This window comes from Phyllostomus hastatus, unplaced genomic scaffold (genome assembly GCF_019186645.2).
Source record: "Phyllostomus hastatus isolate PE091 unplaced genomic scaffold, TTU_PhHast_1.1 phas_contig_113, whole genome shotgun sequence".
NCBI lineage: Eukaryota > Metazoa > Chordata > Mammalia > Chiroptera > Phyllostomidae > Phyllostomus > Phyllostomus hastatus.
Genome location: NW_025333530.1, coordinates 15,953,924 through 15,972,545, shown reverse-complemented (window position 1 = coordinate 15,972,545; position 18,622 = coordinate 15,953,924).

The window sequence follows — 18,622 nt, the reverse complement described above, 5'->3', positions numbered from 1 at the left end:
TTAGGCTGAAAATTCCAAGTTTCTAATCATGGCTTGGTCACCCAGAGTCACTTCATTAGAACAAAGAACACTCAGGATATTACCAGGGATTTTGGATCTTGTTGTCAGGAAATAGGTAAAAGGGCAAATATTAAAACAAAATGTGCTCCTAATATATATTTCTCACACTGTCCCTGGAAAAGAACCTTGACTTTTATTTACACTCTTCAGCTCCACAGAGTTGCATTTAGCTGAAACAAATATTCCCTAGGGCCAAATCTCTCCTGCAGCTGGTCCTACTGCTGCCACAGATGGAAAAAGTCAGGAAGGTGGAGAAAGTCCATTTCCAGGACCCCAATTTCCAGGGCCACTCAGTCATTCACTCACTGAAGAAAATTTATTCCACTTCTAGTCAACATGGCAGTGTAAGTGAATGTGGTACTCACCTCCTCCCACAGCCACATCAGAATTAAAACTAAACTACAGACCATCATTCAGAACTTCCTGAAATCGAGCTGAATGGAAGTTCTATAACTAAGGCTATAATGAAGAAGACACATCAAGACTAGTAGGAGGGATGGAGACACAGAACAGGCTGGTCCCACACAATATATGTGCCACATAAATATCAGGAGGGATATCTCTACTGCTGAGGTCCCTTTCTGAGGATCAAGGGGCCCCAGCTCCACACCAGGCCCCCAGCCCAGGGTTACATTGCTGAAAGGAGAAGTCCCCATAACTTATAGCTATAAAAACCAGTGGGGATTGAGGCTGAGGAAGACAGAGGCTTCCAGAGCTCGAGGCAGTTCCTCTTAAAGGGCCCAAGCATGGACTTACTCAGGCTCACTCCTTCTGAGCTCCAGCATGGAGGCAGTAGCTCAAAAGACACCAGAGACATACAGGGAGAAACTGTATTGTCCAGCATCAGGGAGAGAGCTGAGGGTGCAGCTTTCTCCCAGACAGAAGTGCTGGCAGAGGCAATTGTTCCTTTTCTGAGCCTCTCCACATAGATACAGCAGGCAATGCCATATCTGAGTCTCCATCAACCTGGCCTATACTGCTTTCCCCAAGTTGGTGATTCCCTAAGACTCTGCCCACGTCAAATTTTGGACCCACCCAAGCCTTTCTATTGGCTTTTGTATGCAAATAACCTGTCGTGGCTCCTGGTCCAAACTTTCCTAAAAGCTCTCAAAGGTGCACAATTGCAAAGAAGGAGCATCTGGCCTTGGTGTGTGCTGTACCTCTTGTTTAGTGGCCCCAGGCCCAGCACAAGTGGTAACCAGCCCTGCAAGTCAGTGATTTGCAGCTTGGTTTCTCCTGCCTGGGCACCTCCAAGCCCCGCACAAGTACCAGCCATCTGCAGTTTGCTCTATAGCTCATTCCGAGTGACACCAAGCAAGGTGGCTGACTTTTCACCCCTGGGGAGACCCCAGAGTCAGTGTACCCAGTGGACAGCTTCGGCCCATGCCAGATTAAACCACAACCATGAGCCACACACTCAATGGGTGGACTCAGTGAGTACCAAAACCCCAGTGAAGCAAGTCCTGCTCCATTGGGTTAGCTCCTGCACAGCAGCTCTTTCCACTGAAGTCACAGCTGGTCTTCACAGCTTAGAGGCCTGAGAGTCAATCCATCCTAGTGATGCCAACAGCAATTAAGGCTCAACTACAACAGGACAGTGCATACAGCCCACATATCAGAGCACCTGGAGTACCCAGCTCAGGGAAGTGAGAAGGCTGCACCACTGGTCCCTATAGAGCACCTACTACACAAGACCATTCTACCACGTCAGGGAGATGTAGCAGCTCTTCTATAGAATACATAGAAACAAATCTAAGAAAGCAACCAAAGTGTGGAGACAAAGAAACAGGTCCCAAATGAAAGAATAGAAGAAATCTCCAGTAAAAGAACTAAATGAAATGTAGGCAAGCAAACTACAAGGTACAGACTTCAAAACAATGGTTATAAAGTTGCTCAATAAACGGAGAACTTCAACAACAACAAAAAAAAAAGACATGGGAACTATAAAAAGGGACCAATCTGAAATGAAGGATACACTAACTGAAGTGAAAAATAATTTACAGGGAATCAGCAGTATTCTCCATTCCCTCCTACAATCCTCCCCAAGTTCATGTCCATGGATCATGCAAATAAATTCTTTGACTACTCTATTTCCTATACTGTACTTTACATACCCATGGCTATTCTGTACCTACCACTTTGTACTGCTTAATCCCTTCACCTTTTCCCCCTTCTCCCTTTCCCCCTTCCAGCTGATAACTCTTCAAATGATCTCCATATCTATGACTCTGTTTCTGTTCTTCTTGTTTTCTCAGTTTGTTTTTTTAGATTCAGTTTTGATAGTTGTCACTCTGTTGTCATTTTAATGTTCATAGATTTTATCTTCTTTTTCTTAAATAGGTCCTTTTAACATTTCATATAATAAGGGTTTGGTGATGATGAACTCCTTTAGCTTTATCTTGTCTGGGAAATACTTTATCTGCCCTTCCATTCTAAATGATAGCTTTGCTGGGTAGAGTAATCTAGGTTGTAGGTCCTTGCTTTTCATCACTTTGAATCCATATTGCCAGTTCCTTCTTGCCTGCAAAGTTTCTTTTGAGAAAGCAGCTGCTGGTCTTATGGGAACTCCTTTGTAGGCAACTCTCTGCTTTTCTCTTGCTGCTTTTAAGATCCTCTCTTTATCTTTAACCTTTGGCATTTTAATTATAATGTCTTGGTGTGGTCCTCTTTGGGTCCATCTTGTTGGGGACTTCCTGTGCTTCCTGGATTTGAATGTCTATTTCTTTCACCAAATTAAGGAAGTTTTCTTTTATTATTTTTTTCAAATAAGTTTTCAATTTCATGCTCTTTCTCTTCTCCTTCTGGCACCCTTATGATTCAATGTTGGTATGTTTGAAGTTGTCCCAGAGGCTCCTTACACAATCCTTGTTTTTTGGGACTCTTTTCTTTTTGCTCTTCTTATGAAATGTTTTTTTTTCTTCCTTATGTTCCAAATTATTGATCTGATTTTTTACTTCATCCACTCCACTGTTTGTAAATTTTTCTTTATTTCACTTAGTATAAACTTCATTTCTACCCAGGTCATTTTTATGTTGTTGAAGTATCCAATTAGTTCCTTGAACATCCTAATAACCAGTGTTTTGCACTTTTCATCTGATGAATTGCATATTTCCATTTTGTTTAGTTCTTTTTTTTTTGGAGTTTTGTTCTGTTTTTTCATTTGCAACATATTTTTTGTCTCCTCATTTTGGCAAGTTCCCTCTATTTGTTTCTATGTATTAGATAGAGCTGATTTGACTCCCTGTCTTAGTAGCATGGTCTATTGTAGAAAAGTGCACCAGTAGGTTGATGGGGCACAGCCTTAGGTAATAGCCAGGGTGAAATGACCAGTGTGAACCAGGTTGATGGAGTCTCCAAAATGATGTTGCTGCTTTTGTGGTTCTGTGTAGGAGGGGCTCAGAAAGGGGACAATGCCACTGCCTGGCCTCTGGGGTTTTGTCCAGGAGGAAGCTGTCCCCCATCACTCACCCTGATGCCAGGCACTTCAATTTCTCCCTATATGCCACTGGTGCCCTTTCAGCTGCTGCCCCAGTGTTAAAGCCTAGAGGGAGTCAGTCTGCACAAGTCCTAAGTCTGTTGTGGGCCTTTTAAGAGGAGACTCCTGAGAATCCTGCAGCTTCTTCCACTGCCCAACTCTCACCAGTTTTTATAGCCAGAATTTATGGGGATTTATCTTCCTGGCCCTGAATTTCTGGTTTGGGTGGCCCATTCCAGTGTGAAACTGGAATCCTCTGCTCCTGAGGTGCCCCTCCTGATTTTTATCCACCACATGTGGGTGTGGGACCACCCATTCCTCATCTCTATGCCTTTCCGTGAATCCCCACATCTTTGCCCCTCCTGGATAAATGTGACTTCTTTAATTCCTTGGTTGTCAGACTTCCATATAGCTCGATTTTCTGACAATTTTGGGTGATATTTGTTTTGTGGTCTACTTGTAATTTTTGCTGTAGTTGTGCAAAGAGGTAAATAATGTTTACGTATGCCTCCACCTTGACTGGAAGTCCCAAAGAGATAGTTTTAAAAGGAGCAAGGGAAACACAGTTAGTTACCTACAAGGGAACTCCCATAAGGCTGTCAGCTGATTTCTCAAAAAAATTTTTCAGGCCAGAAGGGAGTGACAAGAAATATTCAAAGTATTGAAAAGCAATGACCTACAACCAAGATTACTCTTCCCAGCAAAGCTTTCATTTAGAATTGAAGGACAGGTAAAGAGCTTCCAAGAAAACAAAAAGCTAAAACAGTTTAACACCACCAAACAAGTATTATGTGAAAATTTTAAGGGTCTTCTTTAAGAAAAAGAAAAAAAAAGATCAAACACATGAACAAAAAATGACAATAAATACATAACTATCAACAACTGAATCTAAAAATGGATAAATAAACAAACAGAACAGAAATAGACTCACCAATACAGAGAATGTTTTGACAGTTGTCAGATGGGAAGGAGTTGAGGGGATAGGTGAAAAAAGTGAAGGGATTAAGAAGTAACAATTGGTAACTACAGAATAGTCATGGGGATGGATGCAAAGTACAGCTTATTGAATATAGTCAATAATGTCTAATAATTATGGATGGTTCCAGGTCAGTACAAGATTTATTGCAATGATCACTTAGTAAGTTATATAATGTCTAGTCACTGCAGTGTGCACCTGAAACTAATATAACATTGCATGTCAACTGTAACTGAATAATAAAAATTATTAAATGGCAAAAAAAAAAAGAACTTTCATTTCTTTTCTACTCTGTGCTGGCTCTGTCCTGGGTGTTGGAGGCACTTGGTTCCTGATTACTTCTCCAACATATTCATTACTCTCCTGCTCATTTATTATGCTCCAACTGCCCGGAACTTTTCTCAGCACATGGAACTTGCCTTGCTGGGCTCTTTCACTTACTGAGGTCTGCACCAGAAATTTCCTCCACCTTTCTAGCCCCTGCTGATGTATGCATTGCTAACTTTTTTCTCATCATTCAACTCTCATTTCAAATGTTACCTCCTCAAAGAAACCCTCCCTGGGTACTGTATCTAAATTAGTTAACCTTCTGGTCACTTGTTTCATCCTGTTACATTTCTTCATATTTAGCACTTACTGCTACTGGAAATTAGTCAAAATAGGCTGGGTTAAACTGCAGTAACAAATAGGGCAGAGAACTACAGGTATTGGAAGGGTCACAGTTAATGTTTATTCTGGGTTTATTATGTGCCAGGCATTTTGTTTAGCATCTTATATGTATTATCTTATTTAACTTATATAACAACCATATGATGTATGTATTTTTATCCTCATTTACAGGAAAGGAAATAGAGGGTTAGGCAGTTTAAGTGGCACAGCTAGAATGTGGTGGAGTTGGGATTTAAATCCAAGTCTGTCTGACACCAGAGGCCCCATGTTCTCACCAAGTATGAAATAGGAGGAAGGAGGAAGTGCTCATTCTTCTCTTTGCCTCTCTCCTTCTTGTCCAGGTGAAAGAGTTCACCTGGACATTGACCCAGAAGGATGAGGGAATCTGGAGCTTGAAGGCTGCATGGTGCTCCTCAGGGTGCCAGTAGACAACATGTACTCTGAAAGGGTAGAGATACTTGGGCTTTTTTCTCTGCCTTTCCCCATTTCCCTCCATCCTATAGCACAAGGCTGAGGAAGGGACTCCAAAAGGCCTCCTCCACTAGGGAAAGATTTCAAGCCCACCACTGTCTACTGGATTCTTTTTGCCATGATATTATAGAAAGTTAATCTGGCCTTTTTTCTGCAAGCTCAATACACATAAGGCAAGGCATCACCCCATCTGAGTCTACCAGTCTCATGGCTCCAAAAGGCTGAATCTAGAAAAGAACCTGGTTCTTGGGCACTGCCAGGTGAGAGATGATGACCAAAGCTTAACCCAATTCTTCTAGTTTGTTTCTACCTGCTTCCTCTGGGCTTCCTCCTACCTGCTTTCTCAGTTCTTTTCCTGCCCTTTAGACAGAGAAGGATAACACCCTACCCCTGGGTTAAAATATAGGTTAGGATGTACCGGACTGGAGGGAAGCAAAGCTGCAACATGTTCTTTCCCCACCTCCCTTGGCTTTTACTAGAGGTAGGGAGAAGTGAAAAGAGGAATAGTTCCCACTCACCCTCTTCTCTACAGGTCTGGAGCTCCCTGGACAGGAGAGGCTTGGGTGGGACAACATGACGAGGACCCTAACTGGGCCTCACCACTGTTGCATATTTCACAATCTCTAGAGGACTCCCCTGCCATTTCTTTTGTCTTATTGGCTTGAAAGCTCTTTGAAGTATAGATGAGGAAACCAAGGCTCAGCAAGGTAAAGCTATATAGCAAAGGCTACACTGCAACCTTGAATTGGTGGTCTAGCCAGGACTATTCTGTACTTCCTCTTTAATGCACACATGTTTACGTGGTTGTGCATGCACAAATGTGCATCCACATATGGGCACACATTATGTATTTAAATATCCATTATACAAGAAGTCAGTGTGAAACAAGCAAGCCAAATATAACCAGAGGCATTGAAATAAAGAACAAACTGACAGTAAACAAAGGAAAGGGGGAGGGAGATAACAAGGGAAAGAAGGGGAAGGGTCATCAAGGAACATATATAAAGGACCCACAGACAGTGGTAGGATTGAGGGTGGGAGGTGGGAATAGGTTGGACGGGCAAAAGTGGTGGTGGGAAAATTGAGACAACTGTACTTGAACAACAATAAAACAAACAAACAAAAGAACTCAGTTTGAGCACCATAAACAAGTAGACCTGTCTCCTTTGGCTAGGCCCCCATGGCTCCAGACTCTGTTTCTTTGAAGTATTGTTCTCCCCAGTTATCTCTTTTCCCCATCCTTGTCCAGTAGTGAGCCCACTACTCCAGCAGAGGTCCCCAACAGGCTTTGATGGTACTGCCAGCAGGGCTCTAGAGGCACTATGTGGCCATCCAACCCCACTTCAGTATGCTGGCCTCTTCCCACTGCTCCACCCTCTATTCCTTCCCTCAGGGCAACAGCAAAAACTACACCTTGGATCTGAACTGCATCTCTGCTGAGAAAAATGCTCTTCTCCTTCTAAATGTAAGTGAATGTTTCTCCCAAGCTCTCATCTCCAGCTAGCCCAGGACAACCCCTCCCTCCTCAGGGAGAACAAGACCCATCTCCTACCTGCAGGTCATATTTTCAGGAAGCCTCACTGGCCTTTCACCTCCCTCTGTATTATCAGAGCCACAACCCACAGGCTGGAACAGTAAGTAGGAAGCCAGGGTCTCCTTGCTTTATGTCAATCTTCCAGCTGGGCTTATCTGTGACTTGACAGAGGAACTGGGGGTGACAACCAGATTAAATAAATGCTACCTCCTTCTCATCCCCCTAATTCCCTGTCCTTATACATAGGACAGCCATGTGTCTCCCAGCTTCCGCAGATGTTGGTGTATCATCACCTGTCCTTATTTGACGAATGTCTTACTCAAAATGTCTGAGGCCCTCTTTCCACAGAGTGAGTAAGAGAGAAAAAGAAGATAAGTCTCCCTCTGACCCTTTTGCTGCCTGAGCTGCTAACTCTGGGATGGCATCTGGGTCAGCAGGTAGGACTGCAAGAAGCAACATGGAAGATGATGCAATGTGAGGTCAAGGAAACAGGAAGTGGAGAACCAGAGAGGCCAGGCTTTCGAGGACTATGATCCTAGGGTCAAGGGTCCCAGAAAGTTGATTATAAACTTTGTCTGGACATCTTGTGTCCATTCCCAACTTGCCACCATCACCCATGGTAACTTCTTTAAGTTCCTCTAATAATTGATGAGACACTTCTTATTTTCCCTCACACAGGAGAAAATGTGTGATGAAATCTTAGTACTATTAGACCTGTGGACCTGGATTCTGGTCCCTCAGGGACCTCTGCAGCCTCCATGAACATAGATGAAACATACCAGACCCAGGAGCCATCAGACAACAAGGTGCCTTGGTTCTAAGGACCCCTGGAAGGGATTATGGGGTCTATCTCATGTAGCCCTTCTCCATGTCTAGAAGAACAGCTCAGATTTTCTACTTTCTCACATGGCTCATTGGCACCATCCTATTTGTCTTATTCTTTTTTTTTTTAATTTTATTTTAATCATTGTTCAAGTACAGTTTTCTCCCACTTACTCCCATTCCAGCCCACCCATCCAACCCTCCCCTCTTCCCCCCCCCATCCTATTTGTCTTATTCTATTTGCTCAACAGTCCTATGACAGTCCCATGACAGTTGGTGTTCTTTTCAATTCTCCAGATGGGGAAACTGAGGATTGAGAGGCCAAAGGACTTTTTTTTAAGATTTTATTTATTTATTTTTAGAGAGGGAAGGGAGGGAGATAGAGAGAGAGAGAGAAACATCAATGTGCGGTTGCTGGGGGTCATGGCCTGCAACCCAGGCATGTGCCCTGACTGGGAATCGAACCTGCAATGCTTTGGTTCGCGGCCCTCACTCAATCCACTGAGCTATGCCAGCCAGGGCCAAATGACTTTTTTCAGGGCAACAATCAGCAAGTGGTAGAGCCAGGACTCAAAAGTGGATCTTCTAATTATGTTCCAATGACTCAAGCTAGTCCTGACAGTAGCCCAAAGGGTGGCCACTACTGAGGTGTGAGCAGCTTCACTCACAAGGTATGTCAATAATGAAACACTCGGGAGACTTCCAGCCAACATGGAGATGTAGGTAGACACACTTTGCCTCCTCACACAACCAAAAGAAGGAGAATAACAATTTAAAAACAAAAACAAAAAAACAGTACTGACAGATCATTGAACCATATGGAAGTCTGATACCAAGGAGTTAAAGTAGACACATTCATCCAGACCGGTAGGTGGGGCAGAGTCAGGCAGCTGGAAGGAGAGGGCTCGCAGCAGGGCAGTGGCTGGCAGAAGCTGGCAGACCCCAGGCTTGCAAGGTGACAGCAGGCAGACCCAGCCAGGTGGTGGATTATGGAGGGGCATAGCATGCAAGGCGGCAGGCCAACCAAGCAGTCGCACATTCACACACTGATAAACCAGGTGAAGCTGGGGAGCAAGACAGACCTTGCACCCCAGCATCCCAGCATGGAGAAATAAAGCCTCAAAACACTAATTGAAAACACCTGTGGGGGTTGAGGTGCCAGGAGAGACTACCAGCCTCACAGGAGAGATCTTTGGAGACACCTCCAGGGTCTCAGGATGTACACAAACCCACCCACACAGGAATTGGCACCAGAAGGGCCCAATTTGCTGGTGGGAGGCAGGGGAAGTGACCGAAATCTAACAGAAAGTGGAGCAAGAGCCATTGTTCCCTCTCACACCCTCCTCCACATTCAGCATCACAACCCAGGGAATGGGTTGTCCTGCCATGGTGAACACCTAAGGCTCTGCCCCTCACCACATAACAGACACATCGAGACAAAAAAAATGAACCAAATTAAAGAACATATCAGAGCCCCAGAAAAAATACAACTAAGTGATGAAGAGGTAGCCAACCTATCAGATGCACAGTTCAAAACACTGGTCATCAGAATGTTCACAGAATTAGTTGAATTTGGTCACAAATTAGATGAAAAAAATGAAGGCTATGCTAAGTGAAATAAAGCAAAATGTACAGGGAACCAATAGTGATGAGAAGGAAACTGGGACTCAAATCAGTGGAGTGGACCAGAAGGAAGAAAGAAACATCCAATGAGAAAAGAATCAAAAAACAAGAATTCAGAAAAAATGAATAGAGGCTTAGGAACTTCCAGGACATCTTTAAACACCCCAACATCTGAATTATAGGGGTACCAGAAAGAGAAGAGGAAGAGCAACAAGTGGAAAAGTTATTTGAACAAATAATAAAGGAGAACTTCCCTAATCTAGCGAAGAAAATAGACTTCCAGGAAGTCCAGGAAGCTCAGGGAGTCCCAAAGAAGTTGGACCCAAGGAGGAACACACCAAGACACATCATAAGTAAATTACCCAAGGTAAAAATGAAGGAGAGAATCCTAGAAGCAGCAAGAGACAAGGAGACAGTTACCTACAAAGGAGTTCCCATCAGACTGTCAGTTCATTTCTCAAAAGAGACCTTACAGGCAAGAAGGGGCTGGAAAGAAGTATTCCAAGTCATGGAAGGCAAGGACCTACATCCCAGATTGCTCTATCTAGGAAAGCTTTCATTTAGAATGGAAGGGCAAAGTGCTTCTCAGATAAGTTCATGGAGTTCATCATCACCAAGCCCTTATTATATGAAATGTCAAAGGGACTTATCTAAGAAAAAGAAGATAAAAACCATGTACAGTAAAGTGACAGCAAACTCACAATTATAACACGCACACCTAAAGCAAAAACAAAAACAAACTAAGCAAACAACTAGAACAGGAACAGAACCACAGAAATGGAGATCACATGGAGGGTTATCAACTGTGAAGTGGGAGGAGGAGAGAGGGGGAAAAGGTACAGAGAATAAGTAGCATAGATGGTAGGTAGAAAATAGACAGGGGAGGGTAAGAATAGTATGGGAAATGTAGAAGCTAAGGAACTTATAAGTATGACACATGGACATGTCTAAAGGGGGGGAAATGTGGGTGGGAGGGGGTGTGCAAGGTGTAGAAGAGTGAAGGGGAGAAAATGGGACAACTGTAATAGCATAATCAATAAAATATATTTAAAAAAAAAACTAATGAAACACTCAAGGCTGAGAAGGTATATCCAGCCTCTCAAACAGGTATTTTTCTGGTACATTTGTTTTCATTCACAGACAGTCATTAACTGAGCTGGATAATGTCCGACATAGATTGCTACTGAACAATAGCTATAACACGTATGTTCTCATTCACGTTCACAAGTGACACATACTCAAGCATGGAAGCATTACCTTTCTCCCCCTACCTTCATGTCCCCTGGGAATCTACTCAACAGAGCAGGAAGGAGAAGAGGATAAAACCATATCAACACTGTACTTCTTTACATCTCTCTTCTTGTGAAAACAAAAAAGAGACAGTGGAAAGCCTCATCCAATATTCACTGGGAATCATTCTGACATGACCCCCCAAGAGTAAGTCCTTTTAAAGCTCATAGTTCCAGGGCATTCTCTCTAGCTATTGAGAGCAGAGAGAGTAGGCCACGTGCAATTCCATGGCTGGCAGAGGCACTGGTGGCAGAGGAGGTAAGGCTTAATTATGATTCATGAAGCTACATTGTGAAAATGGGTTAAAACCACTTAATGTATGAATGTACCACCACAATTTTATTGAAATGTGATCTAATTAACCTATGGAAGAGTCAGGACTACTACTCAGGAATGTCAGGGACATTCATATCTGTTAATATACCTGGTCTGTTCTCTGTCACAATTTTGGGGATACAGAGGGCTGGTGAGAGGGAAGACAGAAGAAAACAGGGTTGACGCTGGAGGGTGATGTTTAAAATGTGTTAAATGGGCAGGGAAGTGAGAAGAATGATAATTACTGAGCATTTATTATGAGCTAAGCAGTGTTTTAGCCTGTTTCTTATTTAATCCTCAAAATAATCTTTTAAGATTGATGTTAAAGTTCAGAAAGTTTCATTAACTAACCCAAGATCACATAGCCAAGAGAGAGCCACACTGGAACTCATTCTCTAGTCAGGTTGTTTGGAAGACTGTGCTCCTTCCACTACTTCCCACCACCTTTGTCAGGCACTGAGGACTCAGGGAAATGTATGAAAAAAAAAAAGAGTCCCTTTCAACTCTATGAAGGCATGTCTTTCTCTGATATTTCAGAAAAGTGAAGTCTTTCAAGCTTCCTAGAGGCAGGTTCAAATTCCCAAATGTGTTGTACAGGTTGGACACTGCACAACCCTGGGTCTCCCTCCATTCATATAACATAGTGGGAATGATGTGCCATAGAGAGCTCAATGTACCACATGCCACAAACATTCACAGCACTCCCGGGAAACTGCCCTATATAACTCTTTAATTTCCCTTCCCACCCAAGTCACCAGCCCCAACCCTGGCTTTGAGTCCAAATATTGGTCCAAAGCGAGAGGCCATATCTGGCATAATACTTAATGAAGCAGATTTTAACCCAGTCCTCCTCTGGGAAGACCTCAGTGCCCAAGGACACTCAGACACAAGGACAAAAGTCCAGTGCCCTGCAGAGAGAGCCAAGAATCAGACTTCCATCCCAGAGCCTGTTTAGAGAGCAGGCTGAGGAATATTCCAGCAAGGTCCTCATTCTTCCCTAATCAAAGGAGCTGGAAATGAACCTGCTGAAATCATCCACTGGTAACTTTGTTTAAAACTCCCATAAGTGTGGGAGAGCAGAAAATTGCTGCATCTCAGACTGAATACAGAATTGAAGGCACTCTGCTCTCAGCTGCCTGGAGGAGACAACCAAAATAGAAACGGAAAGGCTGGCAGAGGCTATAGGGGAGGGGTAATTATGTATGGCAGCAATGGGAGGACAGTTATGCTCCAGTGCATGCTAGGGAGTGGGAGAGGAAGGGAAAGAACCGGCAACAAGATGATGGGGTCATGGTCCCTGGTTCTTGTGGGGTATACCACCTCCTCTGCAAAGAGAAAGGCACAAGAGTGAAAGGGGGTGGGGCATATGGAGAAGAAATAACCACAAATGCACTTCCCTAAGGCTGGAGCTGGTTTTCTGGCTTGGTGAAGACATAGGCTCTATGCTGGCTCTCCATCAGGAGAGGGGAAGGAAAACAGCAAATGGGCAAGTCAGGGAGCAAGCTGGCAGGGTGGGCTGCCTCCAGACAGGTTGAGGCATGTAGAGTGAGGAGACAGGGTAGGATCGTTGCCCCTGGGGAGTCTCAGTCTGATGGGGGATAGATTGAGTTAGCATCCCAAACACAAGTAAGATTCAAAGAAATCCTATACACCAGTGCCTAACACAACATGGCCCTGAACTACAGGAAGAGGGTCAGAATATGCTGAACTGGGCAGAGTTAGAAAGGGAAGGCTTGCTAGGGAGGCAAGTGCTTAACAGGAGAAGACAGGTAGAGGAGGAAAGATGGGAAAATGGAGGGAAAAGTTCTAAGGAACCCTGCAGAGTACAAAGGAGCTATGGTTACCATTTTTTGGTGGGTGGAAATAGACCCCAGGGAAGTGAAGTTACTTATCTAAGGTCACACAGTAGGTGAGCTGGAGCTCAAGTCCAGGCTTTAGACTCCTAGTTTATGCACTACAACCCCATGGAACAGGAAACTAAGTCAGGGACTAGCTAACAGGTGGAATGCTAGAAGGAAAATGAAGGTTCATTCACTTGCCCATCAATGTTGACTATACAGGGCAAGCAATACTCTAAAGGGCTGTTGCCCTGTTCATGATTCACCCAGGCTCCCCGACCCCAACAGCTTGAAAAGGGTTGGTGCTTCTTGACTCTCACCTTCTCCCAAGGGCTTCCCAGTTATACCAGTCCTTATATGGGCCCTCCTTTGGCCCTTTGTGGCCCAGCTACATTACTGGGCTTGTCCCAGTTATAGTGAGGCAGTATCAGATGAAACTCAAGGATTGCAAGTTACAGAAAGTCAGTCAAACTACCTTTTAAATAAAAAGGGAAATTCACTTTCTGTTTGCCATCCCTCCCTTCACTTCACTGTGGCTTCCAAACCTACATTGAGTAAACCAAGAAAGCCCTAATTCCAACACCCCAAAACAGAATTCTTGACTCAGGTGCTTATTCTAGTGAAATCAACCTCATTCCAGGGTGTTGAGTCACACTGAACAGATGGCTGCCATGCATCCACTACTGTTTTGAGCAGAGCAGTTCAGGGGCCATGGTGAGTCAAACAGTCACTTTACAACTGTCCATCACAGCAGTGAAGATATCCAGGGGTAGAGGGTGTGCAGTGTATGGGCCTGGGATTAGAGACATGACTTACCTAGCTGAGCAGGTGATCTCAAGGTAGATAGGGCCTCCACCTGAAATTGAGTGGTGAGTTATGCACTACAACCCCATGGAACAGGAAACTAAGTCAGGGGCTAGTTAACAGGTGGAATGCTAGAAGGAAAATGAAGGTTCATTCACTGGCCCATCAATGTTGACTATACAGGGCAAGCAATACTCTAAACACTACTACACTATAGTGTCAGACACTATAGTTCAGGTGGCCAGCTAGGCCTGAGATAAATCCTAAGTAGAAAATTAGAACTGCGTTCAGGGACACTTGGCCTGGCCCTGGCCACAGGAGCCATGGTGTGCAGCAACAGGCCAGTCTGCAAGGTCTGGAGCCTGGCACAAGGCCTGCCGTGAAGGTGGGCTAGCCTCTGTGGCTCCAGGGTGGTCATCTGAGGCTGGGAAACCTATACTTTGTAAACTTGACTATTTTCATTCTGTTGGTATTTTCTGTAATTACTTCCCTTTTGTTCTCCCCTAGTACTTACGGAAGATACCAGCAGATATACCCAGCCCTCCCAGCAATGCTGAGAGGATCCAGCGAAAGGGTTTAGGATACATCCCCTGGAGCCTAGGAGCAGTGGTGGCAGGAACTTAGCCAGGAGGACTGGGAGAGGGAGGAGTACAAAGAATGCAATGGGGAGGCTCCTCCTCCCCTGGCTTCTTTCTGAGCTCTTTCTCTAAAGGAGAGAGGGGAAGTGGACTTCCTTTGAACAAAGTCTGCTTTCTTGAACTTGACTAGGCAAGCTGGCAGGGCTGTCCACTTACTGACTGCCCTGTCCCAGGGTGGCCAAAGCTACCTACAAACAAGTCTTGGACATGAACTTCTGAGGAAGCTTCTCCCTTGTTCCCTGACTGCTCCTGGGTGCTTAGGGTGTAAACGGAGATCATCCAGGTGCTAGCCCAGGGGAGGGAGCCCTGCCTTGGACCCAGAGAATGGGAACTCAGGCACTTGGGCTAAATTCTCCCTGAATCCTGATCTCCACTGTATTCCAAGTTTTCCCCCAAGATGACCTTCCCTAACCCTGACTTTGTACTGGGATAGACTAAAGATGATGGTGAGGTAAGAGGGAGTAGATTCCACTTTTCCCTACACACAGGAGAAAAACCTGGCTTATCTACAGAGAACAGAGCAAACAGCCAACACTACCCTAGCATATATGAAGATAGGAGACCAAAAATTGCAGAGGACATTGAAAAACCAGACAGTAAGGAGAGTGTTTCAGGACAATAAGGCCCCAGACCTCCTCCCCACCTGGCCACTCGGTGCTTCCAAGGTGGCACAGAAGGCCCTGCATATACTCCCAAGCCCTGGGAAGAGTGTGAATCTGAACCTGAGGAACTGGAGGCGACCTGGTCCAGCTCACATGCCTGCAACCCAAGGAGAGTGCTCTCTACCGAAGGCCCCAAGCCCACACCCAAAGCCCCAGGGAGAGGCACCTGGCTGGCGCTCACACTGGTAGCCTCAGAGAGAGTGCATGCCCAAACCTGTGGAACCTCAGGGATCAGAGGCTGCTAGGGAACTGGGCTGGAGGCTGACTGAGTGTGGATCATGAAAGGAGAAAAGCAAAACCAATCACCCCTCAGCCTGCTGTAGCCAGGAAGACAAGCAAAACTAGTCTGGCCAGTTTCAAGCCAGCAAGAGGCTTTTTTGTGTGTTTTTCTTAAGTAATTCTTTATTTTTTTATTTCTATTATTTTTTATCTTTCAACTCCTTTTTCCTCTCTTTCATTCTTTCTTGTTTTATTCCTTCTTCCTTTCTTTCCAATTTTATCTCTTCTTCCTTCCTTCCTTCTTTTTTTTTTTAATTCCCACAAGTGAGACAAAAAAACATGGAACTGTGAAAAGACCAGAGCTGGACCCATAGACAAGTCATCTCAACACCTGAGACAGTGAGACAAATTTCACTTTGCTACTATGGAGAACCTGCAAGTTATTGCATATTTGTATTTTTTTCATTATTCCTACGTCTTTTATTTTATTAGTATTTTTGTATTCCTCTTCTTTCTGCTTAGTCTTCTTTGCTTGGCTGGTTAAACGGTATTGTTTGACTGGTTTCTCTTGTTGTCTCTTTCATAGTGTGTTATTAATTTAATGTCTTTCACTTCACTTGTGTTCCTTTAGCACACTACTCAAGGTCCTATACTTCCTATTCTTGTTATCCAGATCATATAGATTTTGTCATATGGTTGTTGCTCCATTATTATTGTAAATAATAGCTGTTCCATACAATTGTAAATACTATACAGCACCCCTCCCAGATCATAGCCCACTTCACAGTTTCCTAAACTCTATTACTGTACTGGTTAATTCTATTCTCTCATACACTACACCTATTTTCTACCCTTTACTCTCACATTACCTCAGAATCTGACCTCCCACAACCTCACTGCTTTCTAGGTCCAACTCACAATCCTTCCCTCCCAACAAGAGTCTTATCTTCTTTCCATCCTTTCTAAACAGTGGCTAGTTGGGTGGAAGATCATGGTTAACACTATATGTAGCCAAAGGATCTCCTATTTCTTCTCTACTGGCTGCTACTGTAAATATAGAATACACTCTCACAGTCTTAAATCATTTTACCTTCCCTCTCCAACTGGTCACAAAAAAGAATGGGGGGAAGCTGTGAACACCAGGATACCTGTTGGAAGAGGGAACCCAACAACAAAGGAACCACCAACAGATAACAACAGAAGAAGGTGAAAAAGGGAGTGGAAGCCACAATAACCTCAATCCAGGACCTATCTGGAAATACAACTAAATAGTGGAGAAATTACCCAGAACAAACAACTGAATGAGAGCAAGAGAGAATCCTAAAAACCCTGTACACATGGAAGGAACAGCTTCTTGAGCATCTTTATAACCATCATTTTAAGTTCTGTATCTGATATTTAGGTTACCTCCATTTCCTTTAGCTCTTTAAGTGGGGAGGCTTCCATTTCTTTTCATTGAATGTTCTTTTTTTGTCTCCCCATTTAAGTTGACTCTTTATGTTTGTTTCTGAGCTTCCTGATGCTTTGTTTTTTTTTTATCTGTGTTTGTAGGGTGAACTTCGATGGTAGGAATTTTATGAGATTCAGTGATGTGATCTCTGATCTCCTTGACTGGACACTCTAGGTTTGCCCTTTCTTCTGTTTGTGTGGGCTCTCTTTTTGTACTTGGGTTTGACCCTTTCAGTGGTTCCTTTATTGGTGGTTTTTCTCCTCCAACAGGTATACTGATGTTCACAGCTCCCACCTCTTCTTGTATGTGACCAGTGTCAGGTAGGCAAAATGGATTAAAACAGCAAGAGAGTATTTTATGGCGTTTAAAGCACCAGCAAGTAGAGAAGAGATAGGAGATTCTTTGGATAAGTATAGTGTTAATTGTGATATTTCACCCAACTAACCACTTTTTATAGAAGGTCAAAGAGAGATAAGACTCTTGTTAGAGGGGAGGATGATTGTGAGCTGAATCCAGAAAACAGAGCACTTGCACAAGGTTAGATGTTGAGATATAGTGAGAGTAAAGGATAGAAAGTAGGCGTAGTGTGAGAGAAAATAGAGTTAACCACAACAATAATAATGCTCGGGATTAAAGTGAAGTGGGCTAAGATCAGGGAAGGTTGCTGTGTAGTATGTACAATTGTATGGAACAACAATTATTTACAATAGTACTGGAACAACAATAGTATTACAAGAAATATATGATTTGGATACTAAGAGTAGAAAGTTCCTGACCAAGAGTTGTGTGTTATTGGAACACGGGTGAAGTGAAAGAAGAAAAATTAAAATACAATACAGAGAATACTGAAAAACAATCGAACAGTGCAATTAAACAGGAAAATAAAATGAGGAAAACTAAACAGAAGGAAGAGAAGTAAAAAAATATACTAATAAAATAAAAGTGGTAAAAATAATGGCAAGATAATAATAATACACATACACAATAAAATGCCAGCTCTGTGGGATGGCAAAGTAACACTTGTCTCAGTTTCTCAGTTTTGGGGGTTAGCCTTAGCCTTGTGCTCCCCCTTTTGATCTGTCTCCGGACACTTTGTAACTCCATGTCTTATTGTCTCACTTGGGGGAAGAAAAAAAAAAAGAGTGAAGAGGATCCAAAAAAAAAAAATGTAATAAGTCTCCTGCTGACTTTAAACCTGTTCAGCAAGTTCTGCTGGTCTTCCTAGATGCTACAAGAAGAGGGGGCTGGGCTTAGCTTTTCTCTCTTCCTTTGGTCCTGAGAGGATGGGGACCAGGTTTGGGTCACAGTCTTCACAGTTTCCCAGCCTCTGGCCTAGGTCTTCCATGAGCAGCCAGGCTCAAATCAGTCACTCAGCTGCTCACAGCATGAGTCAATCTCTGGCGCAGAGCCCAAGACAAGCAGGACACACAGTTCTCCTCTAATACTGTTTTTGTGCACGCAGTGCCAGAGCAGCGGGGTGCACAGTTCCCCTCTGCTACTCACTCTGGGTGTGCACAGTGCCAGACCGGTGGGGTGCAAGGTTCAGCTCAGCTACTGTCTCTGGGCATGCAGTGCAAGACTAGCGGGGTGCATGGTTCCCCTCCACCACTCACTCTGGGTACGTGCAGCTGAAATCTCCCTTGGGGTGTGCCAGCCACTGCTGGAGAGTTCCTTACAAAGCAGCTGCCCACAGTTCCCAACAAGTACATGGCTTTTCATGCAGCCTCACTTTCCAGCCAGTCTGGAGACTATCTGGGTCAGGGTCTGACATGGCCC